This window comes from Columba livia, chromosome 2 (genome assembly GCF_036013475.1).
Source record: "Columba livia isolate bColLiv1 breed racing homer chromosome 2, bColLiv1.pat.W.v2, whole genome shotgun sequence".
NCBI classification, from domain to species: domain Eukaryota; kingdom Metazoa; phylum Chordata; class Aves; order Columbiformes; family Columbidae; genus Columba; species Columba livia.
In genome coordinates, this window is record NC_088603.1 from 7651694 (window position 1) to 7675638 (window position 23945).

The window sequence follows — 23945 nt, forward strand, 5'->3', positions numbered from 1 at the left end:
CGCAATTGTGCAAGTCAAACACAGCCAGCCAGCATGCTGGGCCATGAGCACGCAGTCCCGTCCTGCTTGATGGAAGAGTTCAGCCAGAAATAAATCCCTGATTTGTTAACAGAAGCATAAAGGGAACTTTAAACACATACCTGGATAAATATCACTCCCATGACATGAACCATTGCTCACCCTGGGATATTTAATGATCCTGCTGTTCTGGAGGTCCGCTTAAATTCCATCATCTTATTATTCTCACCTGCCCAAGGGTAAAATTCATACTCATGGGAAGGGACTAAGCTCCACTGCACTGGATCAACCAACACCTGGTCTGATTTTACATCTCTACTGTCATTTACCACACACATTTCTGATATTTCTGTGTCAACTACATGATGGCTCATGCCTTCCCATCCACATATGCTTTCTTGGCTCTTGATCTGTCTCCTTCTGCAGACCACGCATCTCCTCTTTATGCTTCCCTCTAAAAATATCAAATCTAACACTCCACTTCAAGTCCACTGGAGACTGACGCTATTAAAAGAAATCTGAGGAATTCCTCACACATTTCCTTTTTTCTAGTTGTTTCGCCTTCTGTTTGCAAGCTGATTTAAACCTTCCTCATCCACTTGCGCCCTCACCAGCGCACCTGCACAGGGGGTGGCTCCTTTTGCCGGCTGTACCGCGGGCTGCAGCTGCAGCCTCCTCTCACCAGCCGGCTCAGCGGTGCCGCGAGCGCCTGGCAGGCAGGAGCACCAGTGCCCTTTGGCAGAGCACGCTTACATTTTCCAGGCAGTTTTCCTCTCCAGGAAATCCTTCCCCTCCCTTGTCACCCAAGCCCAGCTTCGCCCCAGGGCCTGTCCCGGCTGCTGTGACGCCGTGCCCCCAGCACATGACAGCAGTCACATTCCTGGCTTGCTCTGCTCCTCGGAGTTGTCACCCTGCGGGAAAGCGTGTGAAAGCGGTAGGAGCCAAAAGGACTCAGCATGTGGAGAGCGAGTACCCAAACAGCACTCTTTGGAGCAGGGGACACCTTCACGCCAGACACCTCCCTCAGTGGGAAACGTGATTGATTAAGCAGATCCACCTTTGCCCTTTCATTCTGCCTTTCCCCCTTTACCCCAATTCTCATCCTTTTGCAGGTGTCTCCCCAAGTCCCTGGAGACTCTGGTCTCACTCCGGCACATCAGAGTCAGCTGTGGACAGGCAGTTCACACTGACACTCCAGCTGCCCTCATTTCCTGCTCAAGTTAATGCTCTAATGCAGGGTAGAGATTTCACAGCCATCACTTCAGTCTTCAGACTCGGGGAGGCTGAGCCATGTCTGTTCACATACAGACAGCAAAGCGATAAACCCAGAGGACCAGCAGGCTTCAAACTGCAGAAGCCAGGCAAATCCGGTGGCCATAAAAACCACATAAAGGTGAACAGAGCGCTTGGTGCTTCCACTACATCGTGCAAAAGCTCCGTGCATCTCCAGGGATGCACATTTGCCAAGGCCCTGCCTTGAAGTTCGCTACCTCTTTGAAAAGGACAACACAACATCTGAAAGCCTGGACATAAGAGATGCAGACAAAGTCTACAATATGAATGTTAATATACTGCAAGAGGAAAAAGCGGGAACAATTCCGACCAGTTAACACGCCAGAGAAGAAAAGCATGGACAGGCTTTAAATATCTGACCTCAGCATCTCCTTCCCTAGATGGATCAGTAAGAAGGCTACACCCATTCCTAGAAACAGCTCTGCATTACAGACCAGCCTGTGGGCAGGGATCCGATTGTCTGCCCTACTGTATTCTGTAATTCTACAATGATGAAGGAAAAGAAGTGTACAGAACACACCTCTGCCCTTTTATTTAAGGCTTTAAACCCTCCGGAATCTGTGCACACAGGGGCAGACATGGAGAGCGGCTTCATAGGAGGCTGAGAGGAGGGAACCGAGGGCAGGACCAGACCTCCTGGGAAAGGGACGGCTCCACCAGTCAGGACCAGTGAGGCTGCTGCAGCGGCCCCGGCAGAGCTGCTCCAGTGCTGACAGCTCTGACCTCCACCCCACCGCCCTGTCCACCGACACAGCTGGAAACAGACGCGGTTCATGGCTTCCAACCATGAAGAATGTTCAACCTCAAACCTTTTGAAGAACAGGAGGCCTCTTCACAGGACAAGCGTGATCCCGGCCAGAGGAGCGGGCGTCCCCCTGCTCACCCACCCTGTCCCCCGGGCAGGTCCGTGGGACGCCCCGGGCAGGGTGCTGGTTGTGCAAGTCCTGACTCAGACGTCAGGGAGCAAAGCCAACACCGCAAAGGCCACGGTGAACAACTGTCAAATGATAAAAGATTTCAGTCGCTGCTGACTGAAGCTGGATTTAACCTCGCAGGGAAAGGCTTTGTATCTCATTACCAACCCGCCGTGCCAGTCACTTCCCTCCCCAGCTGCGTTGTTTTGACCTCATTTCTGAAAATAAATGATGAGCTGTTTTCTCCTTTTAACAAGTAACTATGGCACTGGGAAGCTGCTTGTTCTCAGTTGTTAAAGCAAGGCAGAGCTGCAACCTGTTCCTCGAAGCACGGGCAGCTTTGGCCGAGAGCATCACTACCCCAGTCCCCGCACATCTCCCAGATACCCAGCACCCTGTTCAGAAAGCCATTTCGATGGAATCTGCTTCCACAAACACACCGTGACACGTTTCCAGGCGCTTCTGCAAGCAGTAAATTGCTGTGTCTTACCCCAGTTCACTGAATATTGGTGAAACTGCATTTGATGCTGGGAGTCATCTGCTTCTGCTCAACACAAAAGAATCCATCAGTAGTGAAAGACCAGCTGGTTTTAGAGAGTCATCTAGATAAGGGTTTGTGGCTGATGTCTCACCCTGAGCCAGGTCTTGCAAAAACCAGTCATGAAAGAGCACTGGTGTCTGGAGTCCTTCCAGTCCAGATCCAGAGGACGCAAGAGGAGGAGACTCTTCTTGCCAAGAAAACCACATCCTTTGCTCTTCTGAACCTTTTTTTTTTTATATTTAATTCCTGACAGCCGATTACGTTCCTGACACCTCCAGAAAAGCAGAAGATGACACTGCAGAGACAGCATTAAGCTGCCATCCTTAACTCCTACCATCAGACTGACTGCAAAGAACATCAGGAAGCTCAACGTTCTCCTTTCAAGAGAGGACAGTTTATCACTGAATAACACTCACGGCTTTACAAATGTTTCCCTATGATTTATCCTTGCAGGGTCACATCAAGGAGCTTCAGCAGCTAATTTGCACCACATGTTCTAACATACTGTAAAGCTGTGGCCTCGAGAAGTTATTATTATTATTATTATTGTTATTATTTAATAACTATTGCATTGATTAAACAGATATAAGCCACCAAATTTTCATTAGTGTAAAAGCAGTTCAATCACTGTTTTGTGCAAGCTAGCTGGTATTTAGCAGACGCTTTTTTCTTGATGCAGAATCAAACATGAAGCATCACCCTGAAGTTCTGTTGAACTTGACTGGGTCCAGCTTGGAACAGCTCAGCTGTATCGGTGCTGGACCACGGTCGGTACAAGCTGAACGCCAGCGCGGGCCAGCTGAGGCCTCTGGGCCATCACATGGCTGGACACTGGCCTTGTAGAGCTCCTACCCAAGGTATTCACACTATGTAGGGCCACGTGTGGGATCTCTGACGGCGTTGGCATCAGCCCTGTCCATCTCGATGATGCAAAAGGAGAGCTCAGCGCTGCTCCAAAGCACAGATTGTGCCAGGTTCTGCCACCCCAGAAAGTTCTGGAGTTCAAGTGAAAGCACCTTCCGAGCAGACTGGAAACTTCACAGGGTTAAAACTAGCAAATACAGTTCCACCCAAGCACGGTAACAGCAAGAGTGGCAGGAGGTTTAAAGCAAGAAGAGCCAGGAGCTGCTGATGCCGAGTCGCTGGGGCAGAGCGGGAAGGTTGAAAGTTCACGAGTCAGGGGACAGTTTCCCCAAAATGAGGATTATTTGTGTTACTCTGTGCTCCGAGTGCATTGCTTCATCTCAGCAAACAAAGCCGCAAATGAACTCAAAGGGCTCTGACGGGGAATCAAAACTATTTAGTGTGAAGGAAAATAATGGGAGCTGGATGTGGGGCTGGGGCACAGCTGGCCGCAGGAGGAGGGGAGCGCTGCGGAAACAAAGAGGCGATAACCCCAGCGGGCTGAGCCACCAAAACGGCCAAGGACAACAAGGCAAAATCTGTGCTGGTCCCTCAGCAATTAGAAAGATCCCTCCTGGACATAATTATGTAACTTTGTCATTGTTGAGACACAAGGGCACTAATCAATGACCTTGCTGCCCCATGTCCTGTGTCCTACCAGTGGTGAAGGTGCTCCCGGCCACCGCACACCTAGGTACTATGGCAGTGTGCAAGGGATGGGTGGAAATAAATCCATGCAAAAAGAAGAGAACACATTGGTAACTGCATTTTGTTTCGTTCCTTTGATCAGTCACCTGAAATCAACCAAAATCCTTAAGAAAATATCCCAAACCTGTGCTGAAAAAAAATACATACCACATTGTTTTCATTCACGTTGACAAATCCTTTTCCATTTCATAACCGAGCTGAAGTCTTAATGACATTTTGCTCTGGCTCTGTTTTCAACACCGCTGATGATAAATACATGCCAAAGCAACAGTTGCTGCAGATCCAGTGTCAGAGTGTGACAGACATGTGGATGGTTGCTGTCAGGGGGACACGCAACCGGGGACCCTGTGATTCCCCGTCACATGCCACAACGTGATCAAAGAAAACTGGTTCAGTCCTTTCCCTCGATCTCCTTCCTCTCCTCCTCCCCTTTCCCAAGGAGCTGTCGGCTTTCCTCCCTCGCGCTTGGAGACATTTGGTTTGACTGACACAGGGGATTTACCAAAATTAAATTAAACCAAGACAGGAGAAGCGTGGGCTGAACACAAGGAAACTTTCTGCCAGCAATATATATGAAGCAAAGGGTGCAGGAAACACCTCCATATTCACAGCCATCCATGGCCACTTCATCCCTCCGTTACTCAGCTCTGTGAGACCTTTGAGGCAGATCTGAAACCTTTAGCCGAGGGCTTTCTCTGGCTCCCAGAAGACTTCCCTTCCTCCTTATGGAGTGATGATGCTGAGGACAGGGACGTCTTTTCCTGCTGCTTTTTACTGTTCCCCCTTTCTCCCGAGCTGCGCTCTGCCCAGTTCTTCCCTTCCCCGTCCCTCCTCCTTGTCTGCTGACAACTCCTCCAACACCCCATGAACAGGACCCAAATTCAGGACTCAGTTTGGAAATAATGATGCAATTACACTGGCAGAAAACAGGTGCCTTTGATGGCATCAGTAGCAGAGAGGGGGACCTTGCTGGGAGCCAGGTGCTGTCCTTAGGGGGATTTCATTCCCTCGTGAAGATTACAGTGTCAATTTGTGCTGAAAATGCTGACTTCGCTACATCCTCCTGTATTCCCGTGGGGATTACTGGACTGTGCTAACAAACCTCCTCCTTCCCCTCTCCTGGGAGCATCCCAGCGCTTCTGCTCCCTTGGTTTGCTGGGGAAGGATGCAGCATCGTCCCCATCGCCCTCCCTGCGACCGGCAGCATCACTTACGCGTGAGCCGGCGCTTGCCCGAGCACGGGAAGGTCAGAGGGCTCAAAGCACAGAGCCACGTTTCTGCAAATCCCAGCAGAATCGGAACCAAATACAAATATGTCCATTCAGCGCTGCAATATTACTATGGATCAGCTACGCCAGAGCAAACTACCGAGCACTGTGCAGAAAAACAAATTGCCAAAAACCTCACAGCAGAGCTCTTCTACAGCAGATTAACCGCTATGCAGAGTCCTTCGAGGCTGCGGGTTTCTTTTTCTGTGGCAGTTATTTGCCAATACAACTGCCTTAAAACATCTAGCAATGCATGTTCTATCTCTTAAAAGTGATTATATATTTGCTTAGAACAGGCATTTCTAAAGACCAAACCCAACATTTGGCGGTGGAAGCTTTGCTAAAGCAACACAGAGCCATGATTCAGCACCGAGAAGTTCTTCCTGGGTAAGTTCTCCAGCCCCAGAACTCCTTAAAGTGTCAGTTCAGTGCAATAAGGTTGTTTATACCTGGAGCACACTGCATATCAATTGATCAAACTGCAACTTCAAAGGGGTCTCAAGTCTTTGGAAGCAGCAGTGTGGTTAATTAATAATGTAAAACAAAGCCCAACAAAGGCAAGACATCAGCAGCAGCGTACATAGGGCTCTGCAGAAGTCAGCTTCCATTAGACTTAATCAGAGCAGCATCCTTCATTCCCCCGAGAGCACTGATGCAATTTATCCCTTGAGCTACACACTTGCTTTTGGAGTCAGACCCATTGTATCATTTACATCAAATATGTAGAGCATTATCTGCCATAAGATGCACACCAAAATAACACATCTCGGGTTATTAAACCATGATTTATACGCTCCCAATCGTTCAAAGTTCCTCTTCAAACAGGGAGCAGAAGCACGAACTAGTCCATTACCCCCCTTTTCCGAGAGGCCCCAGCAATGCCGTTCCTCGGCAGAGACGTGTGTTAATTCATGACTGTTCCTGGGCAGCCGGGCCTGGCCGCGTTCCCCCCGCGCCGAGCTGGAATGCGAAGCTGCCCCGTGCTGGCAGGCTGCTGGGGTCACCCTCTGCCACCGACTCGGCCGCCCCCGTTTGCACTTTGGTTGCTAATCAGACCCCTCCAACACCATGGAGACGACTCCTGCTCAAATATTTGGCTTCAAGAGAGGCCGACTTGCAGATAACGTGTAAAACAGACTGAGGCATAGAAAGTCAAGGGAAAAGCACATGGTTATCGTGATGGTAACACACGGGATGTCTCTAGCCTGTAGCGTTGCGAATTGTGGCTTTGTTTTGTTTTATTTTCTCTAAAGACACGCTTTCTCGCTTAAGGGAGCTTCCAGATCTGATCTGCTTTCCATTTTCTATATATTTCACCCCACTTGGCTAATGAAACAGGTTCTCATTTGATCCCTCCTTACTCCAAGCGGCCCCCGGGCTTCCCAGTCGTCCCCATGAGCACGAAGCTGCAGTGCCCAGGTCTGCACTGCAGGCAGAAACTGTCTGAACTTCAGTGAAATGTCACAAACCCTTCTTCCTTACATCAGCATCTGTAAAGCATATACATTTCAAACATAAAGCGTATACGCTGTTTTCATTTCCCCCTGCTCCAGTCCTCCCCCCAAGGGATGTTTATGCCTTGCCCGTGACATAGAGCTTGTCCTTTCTGGCTGAGGATGCTGGGGTTCATCTCCACCTCTCTGAGGAGGCCTAAAAATCTGCTCGAAAGTTGCGGCTGGGTTTTCCTGTGATTTCCAAACCGACCTGCTGCCCTTGTTCAACATTTCTCCAGAAAAATTCCTTCTGGGATTCACAGTGGATCGTTTTATACATTAAAAAGCCAATGCAACTAATCTGGGCTTGGATTCTTAGGCTGTGTGTACCTACTACACATAGAAAGTAAAACTATTTGCTGCTGGCTGGGACACCACAGAGCGGCCAAGCTGAACTTGCTCCCAAACACCTTCTTTTTCTCGGGTTATGTTCGGATCCGCTGGCACAAACGCTGCACCTCGCACTCCGAGTACGGTATAGCGACACCAACAAGCTGTTCCTCATCTAGAATGTAAATATAACCCCGCATTTAAATAGCTGTGTTATTCTGAGTGGCCTTGATACGGCCACAGCAGAGCAAACAAAACACCGGATTAGACGTAGATGTTTTACAAGCCGATCCAATTTTAACTCATTCACTTATTGGCATCACACGCAGTTCAGCTACTTTACTTGAAAGTTGCACAACGAAGTCAAGGTAACACAGCTCTGGTAATGAAGATAACTTCTGGTTTAGATGCTGGATTTGCCATTGATAAGTCCCAGGATTAAACAAACAAAATGGAGCATAACTATAGAGCTATTTGAATGCATATGGTCCCACTGTACCAAACACATTTGTATGTACATATCGTATCCACTAGTAATACTGGCTTTAAATGCCACAAAAAGATCGCCAGATAAACCCTCCGAGTGTCACGGTATTTAAACGTATAAATGTCAGGGTTCCTATCTGCATTTTCTTCTTTGAGACACTAAGTCTTCCTTTTCCAAGACATTAAGTCCTCTCAATATTTCTCTGCACCCAGAGGGGGCTCTAAAAATCCAAGGAAGGAAAATGAAAGAAAACGACAGCTTTTAGGAAGTAACACGATTCCAGAAGCCAAGGGACATTAGAGACCACGTTTTCAGTAAGCTGCAATGCATTCAGACTTGGCAATTCTGATTCATAAATCGCTTTTGATTTCTTTTTTCATTTACACACAAATATGAAAAAGAAGTATCTCAGCTTACTTCTGATCCGCATCTATTTATGAAGCAAGAATCGGACCTTTACTGTGCATAAAATTATGGTAAAAATCCGTAAATATTTAGGAGTTAAGATCATTGATCACAAATACCTGTTAATGTTTAATTGAAATAGTGGTATAGGTGATAAAAAGGAGGGAAACTAAGGAGGACACCAGCTCCTCAAGTTGATTCCTCTGATTCCACTTCCTGTGAGTGCCAGGGACATTTCTTACCCACCCCACAGAGGCAATTTATGACTCGCTACATGACATATAAACATATATGAAGTCTCTTTAATTTTGCACAGAAAATATTGGGGAAATGCAAAGCAGACTATTCCACCACCTCAGCAGCACTGAGGTATGTGCGTCACGTCTTCAAAATTGATGGAACACGTGGCAATCGGCTGATACATTTAGTCACTGTTGTCCGAAAGCGAAGCTGCACTTCAGCAGAGGGGAAATGAGTTGTGATTGATTCCTTCCCTCATTTCACTCACAGGCAAAGGCCTTGATCTAATTCCCAACAAAAATCAATTGAGAGACTCCCAGCGAACCTTACCCAGGCTCCAAATAAGTTACCAACTCATTCTGTGCATCTGCTCATGCAGCTCCTGCCTCTGAGTAACTTCTAAAGAAAGTTGTTCATATCTGACTTGCAAAATCTTTGCCACATTTACTCCTAATATTTTAAAATTTAAACATTCGGGGCTGTTTTTTCCCACCTCTTTAAGTTTAGTTGGTCTTTTCCATGTATGCATTAGGTTTCTACAGCAATGGGTGTTGTTACCCAGGTTATGGCCAGGGATCAGATTTTCATCTGGCTGTGACATTTGATTAATTAACAGACCTACAGGCCGACTTCCAGCTGCCTGTACCCGTGTGTATTCGTACCTGTGTGCACACAGACAGAAGCAAATTAGGCAAAAAATCATCATAAATTAGCTTTGTAGAGCCCAGATTTGCAACCATCACCTGTAACAACCCAAGCTGGACATCTTTCACATGTCCTGTGAGTAAAAATATACTATATCTTAGAAGAGTTGATTGTGGGGACTCTATTATAAAGCCATGTGCAACGAAGAGAAGAAAATGAAATCATCCTTTCCTTCTTTCCAGTGTCCAGTAAGGGGTATCAGGGGAAGTGAAGTAGAAAGGCAGCTCTAATGCCTACGCTGTTAAAAAAACAACCAAACCAAAACCAAACCAAAAACCAAACCCAAAACCAAACCCCCCAAGACCCACGAAAAACCAAAACGAAACATCACCAGTGGAAATAGAAGCATTTATATACCAATAAAGTGGAAAACAAGAAGTCACAATTACAGTCCCACCAGCCAGTACAAAGAGAATTTGTGTGTGTTAGTGGAAGGACTGTGGGGTTCTGCTCCGTAAAGTGCCAGCAAGAGGAATCCTATAAATCCCCAGAAAAGTGAAAATACTTTTACATTCATACAATATTTATCTAATCGATTGCCACTGCATATAAGGGCACTGCTCTGAATCCTTACCACCAAATGCATAACAGAATGTGGCTGTGACGGCGCCTCACTCCTTTCACAGCTGCACCAAGGGTTGGACTCGATGATCTCTGAGGTCTTTTCCAACCCAGTCGATTCTGTGATTCTGTGATGCCTTTCCACGATTCCTTTTTATTTCATTTTGTGTGCTCATGTAATTCTCAAATGATGCCATTTAATTAATAGAAACCGCTCCTGCAGCCTGAGACTGAAAACTGGATATTGTAATCGCTCTTGTTTAAATCCAGATTATTCCAAACACGGGCAAACACGATGGCTGGTAGGCCTGCTGCTCTAGATACGCCAAAGAATAAGCTGTGAGCATGTCTGAGTGCCAAGCCACGTGTCTTGGCAGCCTCGTTGAAGTGGGATAAATATTTTGCCATTCAATGGCAAAGAGACCTGGGCTCTAAGGGTGAAGCGCCCTGAGGTTAAACCTCAAGGTTTTACATTTCTTGTTCTACTCACATACTTTCTTGCCGTGGCCAAAACCCCCAGACTCAGAGGCAAAAGTTCTCTGTAAAACCAGGCAAAAGCAGTTTGGGGAGGGCAGAGTGGCTCTGCAAGGGACATCAGTGCCCTCTGCATCCTCTGCTCTGCTGAGCCCCCCCCGCAGTGCTGGTCCAGCTCTGGTTCCTCAGCACAGGACACACATGGACCTGCTGGAGAGGGGCCAGAGGAGCCACAGGAATGATCCGAGGCTGGAACAGCTCTGCTGGGAGGACAGGCTGAGAGAGTTGGGGTGTTCAGCTGGAGAAGAGAAGCTCTGGAGACCTTAGTGCGGCCTTTCAGTGCTTAAAAGGGGCCTGTAAAAATGGTGGGGACAGACTTTTTAGAAGGGCCTGTTGCGATAGGACACAGCGTGATGGTTTAAATGAAAACAGAGGAGGTTTAGACTAGATAGAAGGAAGAAATTTTTTACAGTGAGGGCGGTGAAACCCTGTCCCAGGTTCCCAGAGAGGTGGTGGATGAACCATCCCTGGAGACATCCCAGGCCAGGCTGGACGGGGCTCTGAGCAACCTGATCTGGTGAAGATGTCCCTGCTCATGGCAGGGGTGGCACTGGATGAGCTTTGGAGGTCCCTTCAACCCAAACTATTCTATGATTCTACATATTGGCGAGGACAGGGGCAGAAATGGGCTAAACCAGCTACAGCAGGGCTGAGGGCCAGAGGGCTGAGTTCAAACCTTCCCCAGCAGCTGCTCGTGCTCCTGGGACAGGGAGCAGCTTTGCCTCGGCAAATCTGCTTTTTTCCTTCCATCATCGTTACGGCTGCACTGGTACATGCTGGCAGGTTATGTGACCTGAGCAGCCACGGACGCCCTCACGAAGGGACAAAGACAACCACGGCCACCGAAACGCTCGACACGGCCCTGGGTCAGCTCTGCTGCTCCACAGCCCGCACAGGAGATTCTGCCCTGTGCCAGCCCGGGTGCAAGCCTGGATTCCAACTTACAGATATCCAGACTGATCATGCATTCTTAGATTTAAGTGCCTGCCACAAAAACCCTCACGGAAATCAAGCAAAACTGCTTTTGAGACCAGTTGAAAACAAGCTCGTGTTTGTCAGATGTCTACAGAAAACTGGCAGGCTTGAATACTCCCAACAGTACCAGGAATTTAACATTTAGTCACACAAAATGCTGAAACCCAGCCTGCCAGACTGACAAACGCTGTGTTTTTAACAAGGGTTGGAAAAAAAAAAAAAGGTTAAAGTAACTCATTGTTTTTAACCAGTGGAAATGTAGGAGGAGAAGTACAGTTTGTTGGTTTGCAAGCAGGGAAATAAATTCAACTCCTATTACATCTTTGTGGGGCAGTGCGGGGGAAAGGTAACCTCAACCCCAGGTAAATCTGATTCTGGACTAAGAACTAACTGTACATTTCTGGCCTGAAGTCCCTCTGCCAATTGCCACCTCTGACTCACCCCCCCCACGCCCATATTTCAACATTATCTCCTATAAAAAGCTGAATTCCGTAATGTTAGTGGGTCAGCTGCTTTGCTCCCTGCCCTGTCTGTATGGCAAGGTTTATGCAAAATAAACCATAAACCCCTAGAGCAGCAGCAGTTATTGCTCTGAACAGCCCCTCAGCGAGTTATTCACATCATGAAGCATTCGCAGTGTTTGAAAAGCCAAGCCCAGAAATCCTGCTGTGATTCTTAATGCAATGAAAGCTTATATTTACTTACAGTGTTACTAACACATGGATGCAGATTAACTCACTAAAAAGCACCACAGGTTGTATCACTAGATGGGGCAGACCTGGTCTACCACCAGTAACTTGTGTACAGTCACACTGCTTCAGACTGGTGTGTGTTACCAGTTAAAGCACCGTTTCTTGAACCTTTCTAAGGAAACCAACCCAGAGGCCTCACCTGGAATGCTCTTCTACCTGGAGATGAAAGGCTGAAATGAAGGAAGCTGTGTGTCAGCTAATGAGCACTGACAGCATCAGTTGAGATTTTTATAGGTGGATTAGATGGTGAGAACTCACCCACGTAACTTCCACAGCCCATTAAATCATTCGGCTGAAATACAAGGAGAGAGAAAGCAAAAAAAATCCCAACCTTCAAAGTTTCTGCTCCTTTCTTTCCAGTTCTGGGAGTCTGATATTTCCTCTGACATTTCAGAAAACTCTCAGAAACCTGTTTTCTGGGAGAGGAAACCTGTTCTTTGCTGTTGTTGTTTTGTTTGGTGACACATCGCATTACGACTCATGCTACCAACACCTTCTTTCGAGAAGCCTCAGCACACCTGTGACTTTTGGACTCCAGGGTGTGCTCCCTGCCTCTCCCTCAAAAATAAAGTCCAGGAGCCCCAGCACAGCTGCCTCCCCCGAAGGAAATACCTGCGGCAGAGGACGCTGCATTTCCAGGCTCGTTCCCAGATCTGCGGGATGATCCAAAACTCAGTGGGGACGCAGCAAAGATTTATATGGGAAAACACCAGCGGGTTTTCTGAAAGCCTTGCAATGCATCGAACAGCATTTTGTATTCATCTCAGATGAATGCATCTTCAAATCACCATCTTATATTAATGTGCATCAGATAGTGGTAGTTTAGATAAATTAAATTAGGGAAAAATTGCGATAATGGTGAATATAGTGAAATTCTTGCAAAGTGAGACCCTCCCTCCAGACTTAGTGCTTTTACCTAACGCAGCCTCACAGTAACGAGCTCTGATTTGCATGGGTTATGCCAGCTGGGTAAACAGAGAGAGAGGTTAAGGCAAGAATGGCAAACTTGGACCTGACACCCAACTCCACAGTATTATTTCAAATAACTGCCCCAGTGCCTCAGCTAAGGCACTGAGCCCCCACTGGATTCACCCTGTACCACTGAAAATTGTTCTGGCATCTCTGTAGGGCTTCAGGAAGCAAACTGCCAGCACCTGAATGGGAATAGTTTTATCTGATTTATCCAAGACTACTCAGCAAGCTCTGATCAAGGAACAAAACCGCAAACCTTCATTTCCCCTCTCCGTTGTTAGAAGTAAGCAGTACATGCATTAACACCCTGATCTGATATGGCAATCCTAGTCATCTGAAATTCAGCAGTGCACTTTCTTCAGCATCCTTATTAAACTCATAACAGAAAAAAACCCAACCTGGGCAAACAACATGCTGAGTGGGGTAAAGAGCGTGTCTGTACAACCCAGGGAGGTGAAACTGCAGCCGTGCAGCCACCAAACCTGCCAGCACCTTGGGGTATTTCTGCAGGTGGCTGAAAGCTCCCTGCCGCAGCCTTCCCTGCTTTAATTGCATTAAAGCCTCCTCTGGATGCCTGCAAGGTGGCTGTGTGGAATCACAGCGCGTCAGAGGCTGACACACACAAAACACACCAGTTTTCTGCTGAGCGGGCCACCTAAGCGAATTAAAAGTGTGCTGGTTTCCTCCCTGTGTGTTCAGCGATATCTGTCACCATTGTAAAATTGAGGATTAACCCATGCGTCTATTGGGTTTTCTCAAATATAAAATACAATCTTGTGGGGGACTACGGTGGGTCCGTGGATTCCCTGGTGGAGGGCATGGCAACAGAAATTAGCCTTGAAGATATTAAGGCCTACCTGTGAGAAAGATGGGAGTAAAGGAGTATCCGGAGGTATTAAGGATGTACCCGTGACAGAGAAGGGAATAAAAGAGTAACATTGATGATAGCAAAAAGAGCCAACGAGATGTTACTGCTGTAACTTGTAACCAATAGTGAAGAGACACATTAATTGGTAAAACTGTATAAAAACGCACTTGTGGCAATAAATGGCATCTACTACTTTCATCCTAGAAGAACTTGGTCTATGTCGTTTGTCCATCTCAACCGCAACAAATCTCACATTTGAAGGGATACAGTACCCACAAAAATCCAGTTGAAGGTATCCTAGAGCAAATCAGCGCCTGGGTTACTTGCTTTGGAACCCAAGTACGAGACACAGTTCGTCTGGCTTACCCTCAAAAGTCTTCTCAAGCAACAAGTAGGGCAGATGAATCGTGACGCAAGCATGCAAAACAAGAAGCGGAGGATCGGCAATGCTAACTGAAATAGGAGCATTTGTTGCACATCAACCACACTGTCCAAGGCGAGCCAGCCAGCAGAGCTGTCCCCTGCACCTGAGCAGAGAAGTGCCATCTGCCACAGCGGGTCCTAGGGTGAGCTCTTTGAAACAGAATTTCAGTTCTGGCCTCAATACTGAATCCACCCTGGCCAAGTTCCTTCATCTCTCAGTGGCTCAGGCTCATCATCTGTAAAGAGTGGAATGAAGGCTGAACACACTATTGCTATCCCAGACCATGGGACTTTATGACAAATACAGAAAATGGATCACAAGGAGTCTTTAGAACTGCTGCAATAAAAGCTCCCAATTAAAATATTTAGGCAAACCACACTTGAGGTAACACTAAAAACGTTACATGTAGATCCAATTACTCTTTTCAAACACTCCTGTTATTAACACCAGTCCCCCATAACACCCCTTTTTTACCACCTTACCCTATAGAAAATGGACTATTTCTGCTCCTTGCCCTCTCTCGTACAGGCTGCCCTCACTGCCACTCTTAGCCAGGATTTACTAGATTTGATTTCTTCCCTGTGAAGGAGAGCAAAACAGAAGAAAGAAAAGACCTCCTGACTCCAGCAGCAGAACCAGCCCTGTGATTTAGCTGCACCCTCCCTGCTACAGCCTGAATATCAACAGCAACCCACTCCCTGCTGAGCAACGCAGCTCAGCTTTAAATCATCTCTTCGTCTAAGTTAGAAACCCCTGTGTGTGAGTGGGAGTCAGCTGGGGTGAAACTCAAGCTACCAGTGTGCTGAGGATAACTCTGCTTCTCTTTTGCTACAATAATTCCTCTTCTTTTGAACAGCTCGTTTTCCTGAACAGCCTCTCATACAGGGTTTTAAAATTGCATCAGTCAGATTTCTTTTGTCAGGTCTTTTCTCAATGTTCCAAAGAGGCTGAGGGCAAGGATGGCAACAGTCTGCACCATCATATCACTTTCCTGCAAAACATTGCATTTGAGAGTAATTCAGCTATTTTGTTCTTACACCCTTCACGACACCAGAGTAAGCAACACAGAGCCGCGACTTGTTACTTTTTCAGTGTATTACTGCACTCGTCTTCTCATGTTTCTGTTTAACAAGAAGGCAACTCTGCACTGTCTTTGATAAAGAATATTATTGCGAAGAACATAATCAGCTTCCCCTGCATCTTCTTGTCCTGAAATGTTCCTTTTGCTGCTAGATAATGGAATAAATCCAAGATTTCCATGTGAGTTCCTGTTTCCAACCCATCAGCGAACAGTGTGTTCTCATGTCTTAACCATGTGCTCTTCAAACTGTCTCCTAAACCACAGGCATTGAAGCTCCCTCCGTATTGTTCTCCAAGGTGCCAGCTGAGCCGGGATGAGCTCTGACACCTGCCACTTAAACACAGCATTTAGTACGGTCTAAGCAGTGAGTAGGTTTGGCCTGGGATAGTGAGCCTGAATTTTAGAAAGTGAAAAAGGGATACAGACCTGTCTCGTACACCTTTAGACCTGCATATAGGATTTTTTCCACCTCCATCTCTAAAGCTGTAGTCCTGACAACTTAAATATCCAGCTTTTCACGGCAGGAGGTCTGTGTGTTGGGTCGTGTAACCCAACACGGTACAGACGTCTGGCCCGTTGCAGGTGAGCCGACACTTTAGCTTTTAGTTATCTGAACCATTACAACCTGCAAAACTCTGCCAGCTCAATTCAGCTGATTGGCAGCTTTTGGAATGACAATGCTCTTAATGTATAGAGCAATATAATTTTACAAATATAGGTAATTATTTTCCAGGAATGGCTTAGCACTCTATACATTAAAGAACAGTTTTGATAAGCCCTAGCCTCTATACCAGGACAGCTCTTGTCACAAAAACCTTTAAAGTGAACAAGCTCTACATTTCAAGTTTCACCTATTTTTGCATGGTTTTCTTGCCACAGCAAGAAGGGACACTGGGTATGGGCGGGGGATGAACGAGGACCAAACTCTGGCCTTAGCCGTGCCTTTCTCCTCCAGGCAGGAATGACACAGTAGCCATACAGAGCTGCTCTTAAACTTAGGATCAGGCTTTGCTGAACTTGTCCTACTCATCACTTCTAACCTTGCTTTTATCTGCTCACTTCACACCTTCCCTCTGCAACGTCAGCCTTTTGCTTTCAGTCTCTCTTTATACCTTGAGAACTGTGATGCTAATTAGAATATGGGAAGAAAAGAGTCAAGGAGGATTTAGACAGAAAACCCTGAGGCTGGCCAGAAGAATAACCAGGCGACAGGCAGATTGCTTACTTAAGGAATTGATAACAATTTAGGACATTGAGGAAATCTGAGGATCACAAAGTGAGGCTCCCTTTGAAGTCGTAAGTTCCTTTTACAACAGCTTGATGGGACAAGTTATCAGAACTGTACAGATGGGGAAATAGGTTTTCTAATCCCAGTTGTGGTCTCTTCATCATAAAACTGTGGGCCTACCTATACATCAGCGATTTTTCCCATGGCATATGTAAATCTGTATGCCTCTATCTGCCACATCACCTCACATACTAATTGAATACGGCGTAGCTGTCACCCCCAGACTGGGACAGGTCTAAGTGGGGGTGCTATGGTGTGAACTGGCACGCTGGCGGGGAAGCGCTGCCCTGAGAGCAATCTGCCCATGGTTATAACATACCAGGAAGAATCAAAAATATAAACCAAACCCCAAACAACAACTCATTTGCACATATAAGGTTTTTCTCCTCAGCTAGAGGAATGCAAATGCCATGCAGCCTTTACATTGTCTCCAACGGTTTGGCTGATTATCACATCTCTAATTCCAGTTCACACAATCCACGCAGCACTTTCTTATTATGGATGTGCTGCTGACATGGACAAAGGCTGATTAGATAGTTAGACACAAGCCAAGGAAATAATAAATACACAACCACACTTTTCAAATAATTATTTTACCATAGGCCCATGTGCACAGTTGAATTTGTCTTCATAGTTTGATCTCTGCCCTTTATTTGAAAAAAATATCCAGCTATTGAGTTAAATCTTCCAGATAGATTAATCACATCATAATATTTTTCAGGTTTATCATTTTCCCATCTGTTGGACAGTAAAATATTCCTGTCTATCTTTATTACAGCTCTTACAAAGCTACCTTCCTAATCCTATCAGTGGGCCAAGAAATGCTTTACCCTTACATGCATGTCCTACCTTGCAAATGTACCCCTTCCTGGTAACCAGTAGAGAAGAAGACTACACCACAAAGGCCAAGCACACTTCTTTTCAGGTCAGCAGCTGCTTAGGTGGCCAAGAGATATCTTCTGGTTGCAAGCCAGAGGGGTCTGGCTAAGAGTGGACAGTCTCCATGGGTAACTGGACGGGTTGCAAAATACAAATATCTCCTTCTTTTGGGTCAAGCTCTACTGGTCAGTAGATGACCAATAGATGACCATGGGTTTCTATTGACCAACCTCAAAGAGGACTCAACAAAACCAGAAAAGATGGCAAAAAGGCTGATAAGGCCGATTGAAGGTACAGAGCACCTCTTCAGCTTAGGAAAGATGAGTGCACGGCAAGGACATGACAGAGGTCTGTAGCATCAGGCATGGGATGGAGACGGCAAACGGGGAAGGGGGCATCAAAGGAAAGGAAAAGGTGAGAGGCTCAAAACAAATACAAAATTCTGATGTATTACGTTCTTAAACAGAACAGGTGCTGCTGTAGGTGCAAGAAGTTTTGTGCTGAAATACAACTGGACAAAATTGTGGAAGAAAAACTCATCAAGGTCTATGAAACACCAGCTTGAGCTCAGGATGTGATTCACAACGTGCTGGAGGCTGGGGGAGTATAATGGGAAACATCCTCATGTTCTCGTCCTGCTTTTGTGTTCTTCCCAGTACCCATGTTACTGGCAATAGGCACATAAAGAGACTGATCTGGATGGATAATTGGCCTGATCTGGTATATTTGTTCTTGTGTTCTAGCTGAAAATGAGTTTCAAAGCAGTAAAAATAGGAATGTAATCTCACACCTAAGCAGAAGGTGCCTTTATTCTACTGCCATCCTCATTATGATTCTGACAAAATGATTTTCTATAGCCTAAACTTTACCATTTGTAAAATGATATTAATGGTGCTCATCTTTTAAAGACACTCCACGATCTACAACTGAGCAAACGATACAATGACAAGGAGTTATCCATGTTATTACCCAAAACCTCTCAGCCACCACAGTGTGTCAATATGTCCTGGTACCCAAGTTCAAATAGTCAAGGGTCTGTGACAAGGTCTTAAAACAAGATGTAGAAAGATATCAGGCAGTAAATTTGATATTCAGAAGCACCAGCTGTCACTGAGTATTTAATGCTTTTTGAGGTCAAATCCTCCTTTTTGCATTTAATTTGGAATCCAGAACATGGGGGGTCAGGCTGTTCCTTTCAGAAGCGCAAAGAGTCAAGTCCAAACCTACGTGGCGTGTTTATGGTTATGAGATGTTGCAATAGCAGTGACAGGATCAAACCCGGAGGATTCCTGACTCCTGTCAGGAAAGAAGTTGGGGAGGAAAAAGCAAGCTGGAATTGCCCCGCCTGCAATGCAGAGGAGATGTCTCCAAGTCACCTTTAAACACAACACTTGGACAAGCTGCGTCAGCACAGCCGCAAAACCTGCTGGGGAAGCGCAGCAAATTACGAACTCCATTACAGGGCAGTTAGGAAGCTACTGTTCTCCTTTAAATTAGCTATTAGCTAATTTACAGTTGGATTCTGCAGAGTTATTTTGCACAGCAGGGACCGCAGCAGAGACACACTCATGTCTGTGGTCACCGAGGGTTGAGGCAGCGCCGCGAAGCAATGAGACCCATACTATTCCCCATCCCCGCACTGAGAAAACCAACTCTGCTATTATTATTCCTTCAGTCTAACTCTTTTCTAGTTTAAGCTGACTTTCCCCTCCATGTATGCAGCTGTACAGCTCTAATTTTTAGCTGAGAGCAAGAACCAAGCGTCGCATTCCAGGTCATGACCAGTCACCAGCATCTCTCCATCTCCAGTGTTGTAATTAAATTTTAAAGAGTGCTGCTCACTCATGGTTTTTGTAGTAGGCTTTCATTTCAGCTGGCAGCTCAGTCCCATCATATAATCATTTCTCTACCAATCTCACCGGTTAGGATTGGTTTTGTCAGATTTAAGTATTACAGAGTTTCCGTATTAGTCTCCTACACCTCAAGGTTAGTTTGTGCTCCTGGGATTTCTTGCAGGGAACCTGGTGCTTTGTGCTCTGTATCAAACTGGGGTTTATTCTGGGAAAAGTTTGTCATTATTTACAATAGGATCTTTGTTTTACAACCCTTCAGTTTTAAGTTCCAATAGACTTCACATAGTGTTGAGGCTCCAGTTTTCCTATTGCCGTGGCCAAGAAGGATCTCCACAAAGTTTTAAAGAAGGACCTGGCTGACAGAAAGGAAAACTCTGGTATCCTTTCAGGAAGGAAGAAAATAACCCAAAATCTGACAGCAAAAGAAAGTTGTCCCCAGCTCTGGGGCAAGGAGGAGACTTTAATTGCAGCTCAATAGCAGCCGCAGTCTCTTTAGAGACAGAAGCAGCATTTCTAACCATCTTGCCAGCCAAGCGAGGTAAAAACCAGTTTACTGTCTTGAAAACATTGTATGGGGAGAACACCGGTACCGGGAGCTCGGCTCTTTTCTACAGAACATTTTGTATCCATGATAAATCTGCTGCCAGGCTGAAGCTGGAAGTAAAAGCATAAACATGGCATTTGCTGGCAATCAGTCCTACAATCTGGGGGAATTTTTGCCTTTTGGTGTATACAGTGCTATCACCTCCAGTAATGGCAACTAACACCTCCAGGAGACTCTGACTGGGAATGCACAAGCCTCTGAATGAGCAGGTACAGTGACCAAGGTTCATTTGCTCTCACCTCTTTCTCATTAACAGCTGTCTATTAGAGACATTCGTCCAAACGTGCACGTCGATTGATGCCCAGGTTAGGCTTATGGGTGTCACATCACTGGACCTTTTCAACAAATCATTTTCTTCTGTTTTAAAAAAGCGACATTTCTATTTTCACACCTCCATGTCTCCTCTTTTGGAGTGCACTTAAGATGTCTAATTACTTTGCAGGGCAGGTCCTTCACAGCTCCAAAGCTGATTAAAAAGAGCACCCAGTGAAGAGGTGAAGAATATGGGTCAGATCCCCAGATGATGTAAAAGCAGTGGATCTGAAGTGAGGTAAAACATGTAATAAGAACTAATTCTATTTTTTTCCCTTATAATACTATGCTTTAAGCTTGAACAGAATGGGAGTTGAGGGTCAGCACCATCTCTCACCGCTCTGCATAGGTATTCCCCTGAGATGGTGCATTATCACCACCAAAAGCTGTCTTAGTTCTAGAAAGATGAACTAAATGTAGAAAACACAATTCATAATACTACATAAAAATAAGAATCAGAATATACAGGGCAAGGGCATTTAAGTGCCTACACATTTCAATATCAGCAAATTGTCAGCCAAAAAAGGTCATTAAAATAATCTGGCATTTTATCAAGAGCAGACTCTTGCTGACTGATAACGCTGAATACATGATGCTAATTCCAGTCACCTCTGGGAGCTAAATTAACCCTTTCCTGAGCATCAGACACATCGCCTGTGATACATGAGCAGCCTTGCAAATTTGGTTCTTTTCCGTCAAAGGCATTTTCGGTTAATCCTGTAGCTCTTTAACAAGCTTTTCCTCTTGTTGCTATTTTGCCTTCACACCTACCGCCCTCTCTTCACAAGGATTTATTCCGTTCCCTTCAGGTGCAAGCACTAGCTGGGCTTGGAGGAAAAATAATATCAAGTATCTCTTGCATTCCCTTACGGTAGAGAGGACCCTGTCCCTATCAGGTGCCAAAACACTCAGCTCCTGCAACTTCAACGTGAGATAGCGGTGACTTCGCTGACACCATTCAGCTTTTTTCAGGTTTCAGTCCCTCGCAGACTTCAACAGATACCAGCAGCAGTTTCATAAATGAGTAGGGATTTTGATAACTTACATGCAAGAACGTAAAAGACTATCAGGTCTAATGACAGAGCTGTAGATCTGCTTACTCAGAAGACAAGATCCCTTTTGTGTTTTAACCAATCTAAGCAACATCCCCCGTGGTTTTCAGCACCCGTGTGCTGGGTGAAAACTGAACACATCCCTGAGATAAAAAGTAATGCACGCCCTTTGCTAGAGCTTCAAACCCACTGACACGGTGGGGTTTCTGGGTTAAATAGATTCCCCTCAAATATCTGTTTTCCATGGTAGATTGTTTGTAAGAGGTTTCAAATGCTCCATCCTTCAATCAATAGCTGACTCCAGAGTTCTCCCTGTCACTGCCCCTTTTGATTTCCTTTGGTTTTCTTTCCCTGAGATCAAGGTGATCTATTTTTAGTGCAGGGACTGGTTGAGTAAGTGAGGAGTTGCTATAGTGACGGATAACTGATACAAACCGAGTCCCACTGCGATTCCTCTGGCTGGTAAATGCACACGACCCAAAGGGGGGCAGCAGCTGGGGGTGTTCAGCTTGGGGGGACATTAAGCACTGCCCAGGACTCTCAAGGTCAAGCTTAATGTATGCAAAATGGCCAGAAGACAGCCTGGGTACCTTTAGTAGGAAACACACTTCTCGCTGTCTTTGTTGGCCCAAGACGTGTTGGTGTTGGTCTTGGGGTACACAGTGGTCTCCTTCTGCTGGTCTGCTGATACACATCAGCTGCACAAGCAGCCCCATCACCTCTACCTGAGAAGTCGCTCTGTTCTTGAAAGTTTATCCAAAGAAGAGCTGCGGTACGCCAGCGTTGAGAATTGGGTGGGAAAAGAAGCATAAGCAGGATATTTGAAACTTCAGCTTTCCTTGTGGGTGAGCATCAGAGAAATGCTGGTTCGAAAGGATGCCTGGAGGCCTGTTCTCCAACCTCCTGCTCCAAGCAGGGCTGGTGTCAAACCCGGCCAGGCCAGCCATGGCTCTGGCTCATTGAGTATTGAAAATCTCCAAGGATGGAGAGGCCACAACCTCCCTAGGTCACCTGTGCCAGTGCCACACCACCCTCTTGAGGGAGTTTTTGCTAACATCGGTCTGACCCTTCTCAGCCAAAACCTCTCAACTTTTATTCCCTTTTACCATTTTCCACCACTAAGAAGAATTTGGCTCTGTCACCTTTGAAACTTCCCTTTGTCACAGGCTGCTATCAGATTGCCCCATATCCTTCTCTCTGCTGGACAAAAAACTCCGGTTTCCTCAACGTCTCCTCATAGATCCCAAAACATCTGCTCTAGATCCCAAACCACCTTGGTAGTCCTCCAGGGAATCCCTCTCCAGCTTCCCAGCATTTTTGTGATGGGGGCAGCAGCACCAGATCACCCTATTCCAGATGCAGCCCCACCAGCACCAGGCAAAGGGGGATAAAAACCTCCTTTGACTGGATTGCTCCTCTCCTCCTAATATCCCTTGGGAAATGTCAACATCATTCCAGCTTCTCATCCTTTCAACTCAATCCTTCTCTCAAGGAGGCAGGCACAATCCTCACCTCTGAACACCCACCTGACTTTTGTTGCCACTATCAGAGCAAGAACCTCTCTGTTGCAAACTTTTCATCTCCCTTATGTCTCTGGTTGAGTTTCCATTTCATTTCTCCCTCATCTATATTTCTTAAGTTTAGATTGGATATTAGGAAAAATTTATTCACAGAAAGGGCTGTCAGGCATTGGAACAGGCTGCCCAGGGCAGTGGTGGAGTCACCATCCCTGGAGGGGTTTAAAACACACGTAGATGAGGTTCTTAAGGACATGGTTTAGTGCCAAAGTTGGGTTAATGGTTGGACCCGATGATTTTCACGGTCTTTTCCAACCAAAACGATTCTGTGATTTTATTCTATGATTTTAAATTGATTTATTGCCCTATTTTTGTTTATTATCTCTAATTATACTATATACAAGCAGCGGAGATGTCACAAACCATCTGTTCCTCTCCAGGATCATCGCCGGCCAGGAAAGGCAGGATTGTCACAAGAATCCTACGTACGCCATCAAAATTCTTGCGCTGACTGAAATAAAACGGCGGGGCCAGATGGGCAGGATCGGTTAAACAATCCGGTGACTGTGGCTCCGAGCGTGTCAAAAGGGTCTTTGTTACCCCACGGAGAACACAGCACTGGGAAGCAGCTGGTTTCTGATGCCCGGAAAAAACTCTGAAGAAACAACAGGATGCTCTTAATTAACGTCAGCTAATCCTATCAAGCCTCCTCCAGCTAAGTCGCCCCAACTTTATCACAGAAAAAGGACAGGACAAGAATTCAGTGCAAGTGTGTGATGCAGCGCTGGGCTCTGTCCTTAAACTAAGGAAGGCTGCGTGACCTTCCCGGTATGGAGAGCTCAAGCCTCTAAGTCAAGCCTAACAGCTGCACAATGATATCTCACAGAGCAGCCTTCCATCTCTTGAGACCTAAACCTCCATACTGCTCTGTAACAACAATAAAATGGATAAAACAATTTTGAGGTGTT

General features: G+C 46.0%; 1 protein-coding gene and 1 long non-coding RNA gene across 10 annotated transcripts in view; one reads left to right on the top strand and one right to left on the bottom strand.

Annotated features, from left to right (window-relative positions):
* Positions 1-4468, top strand: part of LOC110366209 (uncharacterized) — a 35988-nt gene extending 31520 nt beyond the window's left edge. Inside the window, exon 3 of the long non-coding RNA XR_010470870.1 lies at positions 1131-4468. This is a non-coding gene — a long non-coding RNA (uncharacterized LOC110366209). The remainder of the gene's footprint in view (positions 1-1130) is intronic.
* Positions 1-23945, bottom strand: part of PRKAG2 (protein kinase AMP-activated non-catalytic subunit gamma 2) — a 234603-nt gene that overhangs the window by 83675 nt on the left and 126983 nt on the right. The gene's annotated exons all lie outside the window — the stretch shown is intronic.